At 38.9% G+C, this 14634-nt stretch overlaps 1 protein-coding gene across 1 annotated transcript in view; it reads right to left on the bottom strand.

Annotated features, from left to right (window-relative positions):
- Positions 1 to 10932: 10932 nt before the first annotated feature.
- Positions 10933 to 14634, bottom strand: part of PRP4K (pre-mRNA processing factor kinase PRP4K) — a 50950-nt gene continuing 47248 nt past the window's right edge. Inside the window, exons 16-20 of the transcript XR_012644505.1 lie at positions 14494 to 14628; positions 13934 to 13979; positions 13330 to 13415; positions 12459 to 12504; positions 10933 to 11260 (exon numbers count right to left, since the gene is read on the bottom strand). The gene's annotated coding sequence lies outside the window, so the exon portion shown is untranslated. The remainder of the gene's footprint in view (positions 11261 to 12458; positions 12505 to 13329; positions 13416 to 13933; positions 13980 to 14493; positions 14629 to 14634) is intronic.

Here is a 14634-nt window from a genome sequence, read left to right on the forward strand (position 1 = left end):
GAGCTGGAGTCATGCAGCAGCAGTCTGCTGGCAGGGCTCTTGGAGAATGCAGGGAAATACTCAAGTTTCCCCCCTCCTTCCCTGTAGACACATGAAGAGAGTACATTATCAAAGGAACATAGCTTGAGCATATGATCTTAAATTCTTGTTTTGAAGCGAATTCTTGGGGGTTACCTCTCCTCTAATCACACAGTTGGCTGGATTTCATGGTGATTTACACAGACCGCACAACTTACTCCCAGCTACTGGGTTGAGCAGGGTAATTAAAACCCTCTGTATTCAAGAATTTGATGGCTTTTCAGTCACCACCATCTATTTTTGCATCACAGATTGATTGACTTACTCAGTCTGAAAAGATGTTTTCTAAGTATTTAGCATTTACTGCTATTACTGTTACATCTTTTAAAGGGAGGATTTTTCTCAAACCGCACCAGAGCGTCAACTGGGTCTGTCCTTGAAGATCTACAGAGTACTCATCTTTACTCACTACACAAATATTCCAAGTGCAGATAAATCCATTTGTAAGGACACCTACTGTGTGCTATCCTGGCTCTGTAAAACCCTTGCAAGGCAGCTTGTCCCAAAACGCATTTCTTGTTTAATGAACACTTTAAAAAGGAAGTTTGCTGAAAGCATGCAGGGACCTGCTCTTGACAACTACAAAGCACCTGCAACTCCCAGGCAGTGGCTGCATTGAGAGAAAAGGAACATGTAATATGCCAGCAATGCTGCACCACTCACTGAAGCTTTCTCTGATAAAGTGTTCAGATTTCTGTCTCACCATGCTACTTAACTAACCTGTGATGAGCTTTGAAGTTCAAAGGCAAGGACCAGTGGTAGCCAGAATAGTGGCTGGAGTGCTGTGCACATGGTCAGCTTAGCTGCTTTCTGTATGACTTGGAGTTCCCTTAAGTGCAATTAAAGGAAACATCCTTAGTCAAAGAACAGCATTTAAGGTGTGTTTAAGAAGCAATGAAGTCAATATGTGCTTAAGCATTAGTGGTGTTTATCACATGCTTGAGAGTTCTCGTGAATTGGGATGCTAGAATCTAGAACCTCCAACTGGCCCTAAAAATGGGTTCTTTTCCATACTTTCCACACTGGATTTCTCAAAGCAGCTGTAGGTGTTCACATACAACCAGTTGCATCCTGAATAAGTGTTTGAAACTGCTTGGCGATAATGGGAACGCAAAAGACCTCCTGAATGCAAAGCTGATGCTGGAACCCTTTCAGCCTCTAGACAAGATATTGCACTCCTATTGCTCATGGACAGCCAATCACTACTCTGGGAACTGGTTTATTATTGCATCTAGAGAAACTGTATTTCATATTTAGGCATGACCTGCATTTGGTCTATTGCTGAACATAGTGTCTCAGATCTTATGATCAGCAAGTGGCAATGGCTCTTAGAGATCACTGCAAATTGTTAACCAGAAGTAGTGACATGTTCTCCTGCTAAATCAAATCATTTTACAATAAAGATTTATCCCAGAGGGTTTCAAATTAATAGTAACCATGTTTCACGATAAATGTTCTCCAATTTGAAATAGCTACATAACTGCATCTTATTTATAAGTTCATGAAAATGCAGCCATACATTTTAAATAAACGTGCCATTGTTCTCCGAACAAATCCTGCCAGCTGTGAGAGCTGGCTGGTGGAGTATAACACAGACATCTCAGAACGCACTTAACCATTAAACTGTGATTAGGTTATCAGTGACTAAGATGGAGTGATTATCATCAGCATCTTTGAAAGATGAGATGCTGCCAACTAGCATAGCACCCCACACAGTTACCTGAAATATTTTATTTCGGCTCAGCTAAAATTCATCTCACAGTGGGTCACGCAAAATGTACTCATTTGCTTATGTGCCAGTAAAACCCTTAGCTAGAGCCAAGGGTGTGCAATAATTTTGTTGGGGGGTGAGGCAGGGCACTTCACAAATTTTGGAACGGTGTCAGAGCCACTGCTTTTTTTTTAGTGAAAAAAATCACTATTGCAGGGGCAAGCAAGATACAGCTTGCAGGCTGGAGCCTGCGTAGGGGGGCTGCCTGTGGCCTATGTATTTATATTCCATTTCCAGGCTAGTGGTGGGAACCAGCAGCTGGGGGCTTTTTAAATAGCTCCAGGAACCCCAGGGCAGCACCAAGGTAGCAGTGGGGACTGGGAGCTGCATATCCAGAGCCCTGTAAGTCACTGCCATTTAAAGGGCTCCCAGCTCTTATGCTGCAGGTTCCTGTGGCTATTTAAAGGGCTCAAGGCTCCCGGCTCTGCTGTTGCTGGGACAGCAGCAGAGGCCAGGAGTTGTGGCCTTCTTAATAGCTGTAGAAACCTCAGCCAGCACCCAGGCAGCACAATAGCAATGGAGGCTGAGAGCCCAGCCCAGAGCCCTTTGACAATACATGGATTTGGGCCCATTTTTATTATGTCTGATGCATGAAGGTGGCCTGGCAGGGTTTCTTCCTTCTTGTCCCTCCTCCCCACTTAAAAAAATAAGTGAAGCTGTTTGGAGCCATCAGGAACATTGTCCTTTTTTCCCCACCATTTTTGCTGCAGGTGTCCGTTGAAAACTGAGATGTGGATTGGAAACTCTCGGTCCTTCGCTGAAGGGCTACTGAAATTTTAGCAAAAGAGCTTTTTCTTATTGTAAAGTGTTTGAGTTAAATGCGGATCACCAAAGATAAACTCAAAGTTTTAAAGGCTTAATAAAAAAAATGCTTCTCCTCAAATTACACGTTTGGTTAATATTTGCCCAGATGTTAATGGTCTCTCCAAGGAAGGACTTGTATTTAACTGGCAGGATTTATTTTTAAAAGATTTTTGGCTTCTTCCTATAGCCTAAAGAAACAAAAAAGGGCACAAAACACAATTGTTCTTTTCACTTGCAGATCATTTTTCATTACACTTATCTGTTGACAGGAAATTACAGTCACCATTCCAAATTTAGTACATGCACTATCTTGCAGAGTAGTCCCTACAATTCCACAGTAGTCAAGTATTTTATTAATTAAATTACTTGTTAACACTTGATATGTTTCTGTGAAGCTACACAATTTTTAGGATAATTAAAATGAACCTGGACCAAATGGGTCAACAGATTACTAGCAAGGCCTTAAATTGAATCCTTTGATTGATAAGATTCTCTAGGACAATGTTTCCCAATTTTACATGGTGACGGAACCCTCTTAGACTTGGAAAAAAAAATGTGTAGAACCCCTAATAAGAGTCATATATGGAAATGAAAAAGCAGACCACAAATAAGTAAGGATAATAATAAACAAATGCTAAACAAGGTCATATCAACATTATTTAATTGCACATAATTAAAAACAAAAATCACATTTAATGTGTCCAAAAAATAAAGCTCAAAAACTAACATGCAGTATATTGGCAGTTTTCAATGCGAAGAGTGGTTTTTCTTGGCAATTTCTTTTTATATTTGGTTTAATACTTGAAAGTTGGGTTCACGTATCTGGCACAGCATTCAGTCGATTTCTGCATTTCATTTTTGTTGTTGCATAATTCGAGAACCCAGTTTCACACAAGTATGTGCTGGCAAAGGGTAGCAACTGATGTGTTGCAAGTCTTGGTAAAGCTAAATATAAATTGACATGAACCTCCCCAAAATGCTCGACGCTCCCTGAGAATGAGGACAGGGATTTATGTTGGTATGTAACAGGTGATTGCACCACTAACTGCGCACACAGTGCTGAATAGTGACATCATCAGCCCCACTCTCTGCCTAAGCTGGAATTTTGCAGGGACACATATGCCAAAAAATGAAAATTGTTTCAAATAAAGTTAATAAGTGCTTAAATATTTTTAAATCTCACAGAACCCTTATTTTCACTTTGCAGAACACCATTTGGGAAACAGGACTCTAGGAGAGTGTCACCATTATGTTGACTGGACGTGTCTGTGCATGTGACAGTGCAAAAATCTTAATGATGTAAAATAAGAAATCCAAATTGATCCAAATGAAATTGGAGCATCTGACCCATTCTCATCTCAAAACTGGAGATAATTAAAACGGTGCTTTACACAGAGAGGCGGGAACCTACAAAATAGCATGTGTCTACACCAGCTTGTTTGTATGTCACTAGGTTTTTTCCTCAGTAATTCTCCAGATCTGAAGTGGGTCTTTCCCACGAAAGCTCATCACTTCAGAAGTACTATTAAGTCTTTAAGGTGCTACAGGACTGCTGGTTTGTTTTGTGAAGATGCAGACTAAACACTGCTACCCCTCTGAGACTATGCTATTGGTGATAAATAAATGATAAGCTAGTGCACAGACAAGTAAACAGCAAACGTGGCTGCCTTTTATTAAATCTCCCACACGCAGTAAAATGGAAACTTCACAAAAGATTAAAAAGGGATAACCAAGAAAAGACAACACAGATACATGTTGTCAACTAGTAAGAGAGAGGAAGCCGTGCTAGTCTATACACTATCAAAACAAAAAGCAGTCAAGTAGCACTTTCAAGACAAGCAAAATGGTTTATTAGGCGAGCTTTCGTGGGACAGACCCACTTCTTCAGACCATAGCCAGACCAGAACAGACTCAATATTTAAGACACAGAGAACCAAAAACAGTAAGCAAGGAGGACAAATCAGAAAAAGATAATCAAGGTGAGCAAATCAGAGCCAGACGAATGCCCAGAGACCAGCTACTCCAAGATCGGCCCAAAAAAGCCAAGAACAGAACACCACTGGTCATCACCTCAGCCCCCAACTCAGACCACTGCAACGAATTATTAAAGACCTACAACCTATCCTTAATCAGGATGCCACACTCCAGAAGGCCTTGGGTGACATTCCTGTTCTCTCCTACAGACAACCTCCCAACCGCATGAGGATCCTCACTAACAGCCACAGTCTATACCCCAGGAATACCAGTCCTGGAACCTTTCCCTGCAACAAAGCCTGCTGCCAGCTTTGTCCACATACCTTCTCTGGAAATACCATCACTGGTCCTAACCAGGTTACTCACAGAATCACGGGCACTTTCTCATGCTCCTCTACTAACACTATATGTGCCATCATGTGGCAACAATGCCCAGATGCTTTGTATATTGGACAGACTTCTAACTCCCTTAGACAAAGGGTCAATGGGCACAAAACAGACATCAAAACACTCCAGATCCACCAGTTAGTCAACATTTTAATGGAATGGGGTATTCTGTCAGTGACCTAAAGGTATGAGTGTTACTGAAAAGGAATTATCGCTCCGTTTTGGAAAGGGAAACAGCCGAGCTGGCTTTTATATTCAAATTTGGCACATTAACACATGGTTTAAATCATGATGGGAACTTTCTGAGTCACTATAGGGGCTTGTCTGCATACTTGGCTCAGTCTAATTCTTGACCTTACCCCGCCACCCCTCCACTCTCTGATTTGCTCACCTTGATTATCTTTTTCTGATTTGTCTTCCTTGCTTACTGTTTTTGGTTCTCTGTGCCTTAAATATTGAGTCTGTTCTGGTCTGGCTATGGTCTGAAGAAGTGGGTCTGTCCCACGAAAGCTCACCTAATAAACCATTTTGCTAGTCTTTAAAGTGCTACTTGACTGCTTTTTGTTTTGTTGTTGTCAACTATCAATACTGGAATTTTTTTCCAAAACAAAGATGTCCATTTAAGTATATGCCTACTTGGTGGGTTTTTTGTTTGTTTGTTTTGTTTTGTTTGTTTTTGTTTTTAAAAAAAATTCCAGTACTCACCCTCTGGCTGGAGGAACTGTGCAGCCCCCGCTGGGGAGCTCTGAAAAAAGGTACCAGCACAAAAAGCCTCATACATTCCTCATCTATCACAGCTTGGTTTTTAACATGCCATGAAATCTTATGTTCGATGTTAATCCTCCGCACATTAATTTCTAACATTGTCAAAACAATTGGTACTTGCCCTGGACGTAGTTTTATGAGACAAGTGTCAATACCACCTTTTCTTCTGTAGACAGCTGAACAAGAATTACCCTTATTGAGTCATCCCAGAAGTTTAAGAAACTGATTCCAGCTATGCTGCGACATAGAACTGCTTTGGCCATTTTCCTGGCTACAGTTAATTAGGAGCTAGCCATTTGATTATTTTCTATGGAGCATTTTTTAACAAAAAGACTGTGTGGTCAACAAAGACTTCTGTAATGTCTTACTGGGTTAAAAAGGAAGGGTAGGATAGCCAGGTCACAATGTCATAAGGAGAGAAGGAAGTGGTAAGATGTGTATATTACATCGTTGTCAATACAAGTTGTGTATTCTCTAGCTATGAAGGACCTGATCCAGCAAATATGCATGCAACTTTGCACAAATGTAGTTCCATTGAATTAAAATGGGACAACTTGCGTGCAAAGAAAATTTCCAGAACTGGAATCTAATATGCTCTTCTGAACAGGAACTGTTTCTCTCTCTGGGTACAGCTACTTAATATACTTTGGGTACTACTGCTGCAAAAGGTTAAATACTTGTTCAGGCCCATTCCATATGAACATCTGAGCTATCATCAAATTGTATCAGTATTCGCATCTAAAGTACCCAAAACACTCAATTTAATGGAGAGGGAAATTTTGTATTGCGAGCAGAAAAAATGACACTGTTCTTTTTCAGTTGTATCTTTGTGTGTGATGTGCAATGGTATCCATTTAAAGAAAATTCAAGACAGTGCTTGAGATAAATGTCAAACAGTATATGTTATGGTTGCAGTATGTTGGAGTTTGTCACTTTGCTTCTGTCTTTTAAGTTTTTAGTTTAAAACAATACTGGCTGGTCATGAATGTTTGGGTGCCAGGAGCTGGAGAAGCAGGAAACCAGCTAATGCTAGGAGGAACATCTAACATAGTTGCAACCCCACATGGAATGTTTTAATAATAAACTGATTTGTTGGCAGCGAAATAATGTCATCAAGTTTAGCAGCAGCGGGGAAAAGTTTAAATGTCAGTTAAAGAATTCAGTTCAGAGGCAGATTTGCGTGACACAAAGGTTGCTACACTACCTCTGTTTTGACCATCTTTTTTGTTAATTATGTCATGAAGACCATGTAAAATTCTTGCCTGTGTGATAGGCCCCTAGCAGATAGGGTTTTTTTAAGTTAATCTTAGCTTTTTTCCTTTATGTAACCTATAAATATTGTTTTAAATAAACCTTTCATTCTATTCATAACTACAATGTCTTGGTTGCTACTTTTAGGGAAAGTGGCTCCTTGCACCTGTTAAGATCTGCCTTGGAGGCATGCTAACTCTAAATTTAATATAAAAAGAGAAAGCTAAGCAGTGGAAGGAGTACCCTCTAGGTTGCAGTTTCTGGTAGCACTGGATTATGCAACATACATTCTTGTCCACATCAAACCAGAATTTACAAATTTTTAAAACTGTCTAAGTAGAAAAATTCAAAATTTGCAGGAAGCATCACAAAGCTACAATTTTCAAACCTTCACATTGCATAAAATGCACCTGGGTACCGGCGAAGTGGGCAAACCAAAAACACCTATAAATGTGCTATCCAGTACACTTGCTCGCTCCTGCAGGGGACCACAGAACTATTACGAGACTTAGGTCAGGACAGGACACTTGTATTTCCCTAGTTACCTTTGTTCAGGGAGGATTGAAATTAAGTCCCAAGAAAAAGCATTTTAGATAATGCAGGTGGTGATTCAGGCAGTAGGACTTTTTCTTGTAATATGTACTGAACTAATGCACAGCTGAATAGTAACAGAGATAGCTGTGTTAGTCTGTATTCTATCAAAACAAAAAAGCAGTCATGTAGCACTTTAAAGACTAACAAAATAAATTATTAGGTGATGAGCTTTTGGGGGACAGATCCACTTCCTCAAATCATAGCCATACCAGAACAGACTCAATATGTAAAGCACAGAGATACAAAAATTGTTATGTTGACAAATCAAAAAAATTGTCATCAAGGTTGGCAAATCAGATAGAAGAGCGGGGGTGGGGTGAAGGAAGTTAAGTGTTTGGTCACACATGCCTTACTATGTCTACAGGACCTTAGTTTAAAATTTGCTTTAATAATTTCATTAGCTTGTTGCTGAAGATTATAAAATCACATCTAAAAAAACATTCATAGATATTTAGATGCACAACCTAAGTATTCAGCCTGATCTTTAGTCTTATTTACATGGGTCTTCAGACATATAGCTTTGAAATAAATTCTTCAGAAGACCACCCTTATTTAACATACACAAATTTTACTACTATAGTACAAAAACTTGCTTCCAAAGTCTTTCTGTCCTTTCTAACCATCCCGACCCTCCCTTAATGTTTGTCTCCTCTCTCTCATTGAAGAGAGCCCTTAAAAGGACAACATTCCTTTTTTTCCCCCCGATAGCTGGACAAATGAGTTACCCTCTCTTTACTTCTATTTGATAAACTAGTTTTAAGAGAACCCTCCAACAAAATCAGTGCCTTATTAAGATGCAAAATCCTTTGATATGCCTAAAATCTTTGGAAACATAATCTAACATAAATATACAGGCTACGTCTATACTAGAGGGTTTTGTCAACAAAACAGGCATTTTGTTGACAAAACTCTCACAATGTCCACACTGAAAATGTGTTCTGTTGACATACTTTCACCAGAACGTGACACTTTTGTTAACAGCCTTCTGCCTCTCCCCCATGAGGTGGAATGTCTTTCTCAACAAAATTTGTTGACAGAAAAAGCCACGTGGACACTCTGGGGAGCCCTCTGTCAACAGACAGGGCTTCCGAGTCACTAGGCAGCCCTGTCTGCTGCGCTTCCAGTTGGCTGTTCCATCAAAAGAGCAGCCAGGCAGTCTCCACGCACCCTGTCGACAGCAGATCGACAGAGCGATCCACTTTTGTGTGTAGCCACGATCTGTCAACAGAAGTTTTGTCAGATGTCTTCTGACAGTGACTTGTCTTCAGATCATTCTAGTGTAGAGATACCCACAGTGAATTTTACAAACATCTTATGAAAAATCACACAAATAAGTGTTCCCTTTTTCAAAAAGCAATGAATTTTGTTATGAATGCATTAAACTGCTCAGATTCATGTCTTTGTTTCAGAGAGTTTAAATATGTAGCAATCGAGAATGATTACTTTATGAAATACTAATGAAAAAATGTAAAACAGAACAGTTCCATCATGTATTCCATATATTTAATGTTGTGTTCAGCAGGACAACTCAGTTGACCTTCCTACAAAGTTTTTACAAATAAATCTGTGACAAACTTCAGGATATATAAAAAAAAACTGTGACTAACATTTTTATTCCAAAATTTAGTTAATTTAATTAGGTATCCTCAGCACGTCCAGTCTTCACAAGCTGGCGTACAGTGGAAAACATGCTCCATTTTTCACGAGGAATAAATTTCAGAATAGGGGTCCCTCCAATGTCATAGGAAAAGATCAATAGAGACTTTGGTAAATGGATTCAGTGGAATACAAGGGACAGACTCTAGACTGGAATCAAGAATGAAACTGGAGGAAAAGGCCAGAAAAGGATTGTAAAGAGCACATTCAATGATCTTAGAGAGGAAAGAGAGATGGGATGGTAGCTGGAGAGGCAAGCATGATTAAGAATGAGATTTTTTTTTTTTTTTAAAGATTGGACTACCTCTCACATAGGACTGGAAGGGACCTTGAGAGGTCTTCAAGTCCAGTCCCCTACCCTCACAGCAGGACCTATCACCATCTCTGCTGTTTTTTTTTTAATCTATTTGCCCCAGGTTCCTAAATGGCCCCCTCAAAGATTGAACTCATAACCCTGGTGTTAGCAGGCCACTGATCAAGTCCCCACACCCATCAATTCTTGTATTCTGAGGGGAGGAGCCAACTGACAGCATGCAATTAAACCATAAGGGAGGATATGAGAATAAGTGTGAGGGAACTAAGATGGGATGGAGCTTATTGGAATGTTAGAAGGGAAGGAAAGCTGAAGGCAGCAGGAGGTCATGTATTTTTGTCAATTCAAGACTCTAGTACAGTCCTAAATAAACACAGACTCATCAAAATTAGGAAGCGAAGGGGGGAAAAGTCTACTCTACCCATAAATAACATTGCTTTGCACATAGATCTTAGGCCAGACTGCACACCACCTCCACAAAAGCCTCCAAAAGGTTTTTGCAGCTTGCCCTGAAGATCATCAGATTTGAGCATTTTTGACCTAAGATCAAGGCTGGAATAAATGTTGAAGTTCAAGACCCTTTACTGACAATGTCCTTCCAGCAGCTCTCTCTTTTAAACAGAAGGGGCTTCAACTCTACCCCCTTCTAATCAAAACTGCAGCACTGGTATCACCCTCAGGAGACAGATGCTCTCAAGTAGGTAGCTCCAAGCCATTTAAAAACTGAGAAGTCAATACCAACACGTTAAATTTCACTTGGCAGTGAGCAGCCAGCCAGCACAGAGCACCTATTTCACGTGTTCACACGTGAGAAACTTCAATTAAGTAATAAGCCATCTTTAAACCAACTTTACTTTTAAGTCGATTTATAATACTGTCCCACTGAGGCTGCGTTGCTATTGTGCAACCTCAAAGCAACACTTTGACATGGTGAATAAGTTCTGCACTCAAGTCTGAATTTCTTTAGAGGAAGGTAGCAGCAGTGGTCAGGATGGCTGGCTATGCTAATTTAAAAAGAAGCTACAGAATCAGCAATACACATAAAACCAAATGGCAAGCACAACTCCTCAATAAGATAGGCAATATAATTTTCTGCATTTCATCAGGCTGCTTTTCCCACCTTCCCATCTTCACACATTTATCCTGATTAAGCTACAGACATCTTTCTTAGGCACTAACATGGCCCAATAACTACAATACACTTTTTAATGTATTTATTCTCACAAAATCTTGTGCATTATAACCCCACTTTACTGACAGGGAACTGAGGCTCAAAGAGACTAAATGACTCTTGCCCAGGTTTCCAGAGATGTTTGTGATGGAGCAAGGAAGTGAACATTTCTGGTAGCTCAATGATTGATGCTGGCCTAACCTCCAGCAGAGGAAGGAGAATATTTGGGGATGCGGGGGAGGGGGAAAAGGCTTTATATCACCAGCTTAAAATGAGCAAAAGTAAAAAGACAAGGTACAAAACAGTTCCACAATCTTATTTTATTAACTTGAAGCAAGAGCCACTTTGAACATTTACTGCTATGACTTACAGCTGGTGACTTAATACACTGTAGAAGATTTAAGTTATATTTGCAGTATTCTCACAGAATGATCAGCCTCCTCCTTATAGATCAATATGTACTCAAAGGTTCTTCAGAGGGTTGATGCCACTTACCCTATATATGGAGGAAAAACATTATTAAAAAACGTAATGATTCACAATCAAAATTCATTTAAATTTATTTTAAAATAATTTTCTATTATGTCAACCAAATGTATACTCTTAGGTAACAGACATAATATAAATTTCCGGTAATCTAACTCAGCACCGAAGAAGCAGTGCATTTAATTCTCATTTTGGGGGCGGGGGAGGAAATGGTCTAGATTCAAAACCTGTTTTAGTTTGTTTATTTTCAGTCACCATGAGACACATACCATGCTTTAAATGCTTAGATTCAACCAACCTTCATAGTTGACTCAGAACCTGAGGCATGGACACAGCAAAAATAGCTGTATACCAATCTAAAAGCCATCTGAGAATGGCCTTGCCCCTGTGCACATTAAGAGCAGTTTCAGGGATTCTTCTAATTTGTACCAATTTGCAACAGCTGGGAATTTGCAGCATCATTCCAGTCACACATCCAACCATCCCCTATACCAAGAGCTGAGAGGTGGCAAATAGGATGCTGTGGGACACCACTCAGGAATCTTCCGTGCTGGGGGAACCATTTAGCTGACTGTTCAAGCCAGAATTACAACTCCTTCGTTCTGCCAGAAAAGCACAAAGGGAGCTGGAGGAGGGCTGAGGGTCAAGGATCAGGATCCACTTGTTTTTAAACAATTTCTCATAACCAACCTCCCTAGTTAACAGTATTTGGTCTGCTGGCTGAAGGTAACTAAGAGACTACTTTAGCATATACGTAATATGTGCTACAATGAAACATGGGAACAAAATGTTGTATCCTCTGGTAGCATCAGTGGTGCTTATTTTTTATAAATCACTGTACCCTTCCATTAAGGAGTCAACCAAATGTGAAGGACAGATATATATCTATACAGATATAGTTAGATACATAGAGATATCCTTCACATCTGGTTGACTCCTTAATGGAAGAGTATCACACTCAAGATCTCACTTTTACAAGAAGCAAAGAGATACACTAGTGTTCATCTTTCTGCATTTGATCACAACAAAATCACAGACAAGAAATGAAACAAGCACATCTTACATATAAATACCACCACAATGGAACTATTCTTATAATCACCAGTACTGCAATAGTGCTAATGAAAGCTAGGTCTAAATGCTGTGAACAGAAAGATTAGACAGGATAACATGAAAAAATATTTTCATATCTTTTATAGGTCAGAAACCTTAGTTCATGTCTTCCAGTGGTCATCATCTTCTTTTGAGCTGCACCTACAACACAAAGAACAAGTAAACGAGCAACTTTATGCTTCTTAAGAACAGTTTTTAAAAGTTCTGTAGGTATAAGGTTCATTGTTTCTACTGGAGTTGACAAATAATTTAATTATTTTTAAATAGGGACATAAAATAATGGTGAAAATCAAAAAACAAACAATAGGATTTTACTATATCTGTGTAAAATTGCCACCGGAAGTGCTGGGTATGTTATCGGTATCACTAAAAAAGGACAAATTACTTTATGTGGAATTAACTAACAAGTATCTAGTTCTTCATTTCAGTAACAGTGAAATCTGCATTCTATTCCTGTATGAACAAGAAATTTAATAGGTTGAGGTCAGAACAGATATACTTTTCATTAAAAATTAAAATAAAAACTGAGAAAAGACAGGTTGAAGGTTGAAAATAAGCATGTAACATCACCCATCACCTGCCTGCTTTGTAGTTTATCACATCTCCTTGGTGGGGAACACCCCACCAGCAGAATGACTGCTTAGTCTTATTTTCTATCCTTGATTGCACTGTGTGTGCATGTTTGTTGCAATTATGTGCCTAGATGGTAAAGAAGTCCTATTTACAGTTTTAAAGGAATATTACACCCCCCCCACCCCCGCAAATTCCTGGTTTTTTTCTAAATGTATTATACAAATAAATGGAAATAAAAAGATGCATTTTTATGGTCTCAAACTATATTTGAATCATCTGTATGATTTGAAAAGTTTTATTCTGGATTCTTCATGTTGCATACCTAACTCAAATGTTTCAAAGTATTTTTAACTTGCTGCTAAATGTTTATCTACACATGCTGTCAGAAATAACCTTGTTAGGAAGGTGAAGTTGGTGTCTCATCAAATCAGACCCATGGAGTAGGCGTTGAGTGGCCTGTGCCTCGCTTTCCTTTCTCTCTTTCAGCACCATCAAAAGGAAAAGTGAGAAAAACAGCATAAACATTAGTTAAAGCCTGAATTCAATCATAAATCCTACAGGAATAATTTCATAACAATGAAAGCAGATAGACAGTATCTGTAGGTTTTTGGTTTTATTTTTTACAATGATGATAATTAGAGATCTACTTAATGTAATCTAATATCGTCTTCCAAAGATCTTAACTGATTAATCCCTTTAATTAAAGGATTTACAGAAAAATGAAAGGTTTCTTCTTACGTATTACCTGATTTACCAGCATTGAAGACAAAATCTTTTAAAAATGGCTACAAATGCCTTGGTCACAAAAGACTTTATTATCTAATGATGCATACTGAAAACATACAGAAATCTGCATGGTCCACTTTACATGCAGCAGAACAATCTTCACTTTACAATAAGTGAGTGTCAACTGTTTTATGCAAGAGACAACACTTTGTCACATTTCTTAAAGAAAAGCTTCATTTACAAAAGAAATAAAAGGTAAAGAAGCAATTACCGCTTTTAAAAAGCAGCTGCTTTGTTCAAGAGTGGAAGGTTTATGCCTGTATTGAAAGACAACATGATCACAAATAATGAAAACAATGAACAAATGAAACACTTTTAGCATAAAGCAGTACACTTTCAAAATGACATACAAATAGTTAAAAATTTCATTATGTTGTCTGTCTGTCCTTTAGATATCAGGTCTTTCAGAATCAGATCTCAACATATGTAATTAGTAAATGAAAACTCATCTGTAAGTATTGGTTCTATGTCATAGTGAACTATATTTAACAAATTGTATACAAAGTCTATAGCAAGTTGATTAAAAAAAATTAAAGTAATAATAACAGTACACTGAAGGCGCTCTACCCATCAAGTGCGCATTCTCCAAATTTTTAATGTGATGAAAGGAACAGAAATCGTAACTATGCCACAGTTGCAATGCCAGAAAAGAAAACAACATTATTTATCAAACATGCAGCGAATTCTGCCATAAAGCTATTGTCTCTCATTTGTCAGTTGTTCCAGTAAAATAACATCTTAAACACCGGTGATGTTGATGGTTTAGCTTACCTTCAGTGTACTGAAAGTTGTACACAACCTGCTTTAAAAGAGGAGACCATCCCTGCAGGCAGGCTCAAGAAGGAACAGACCCCCTTCGGCACTGACTACACCAAGGGCATGCTGCTGTGGCCTGCACACACATACCTAGGA

This window comes from Carettochelys insculpta, chromosome 2 (assembly GCF_033958435.1).
Source record: "Carettochelys insculpta isolate YL-2023 chromosome 2, ASM3395843v1, whole genome shotgun sequence".
NCBI lineage: Eukaryota > Metazoa > Chordata > Testudines > Carettochelyidae > Carettochelys > Carettochelys insculpta.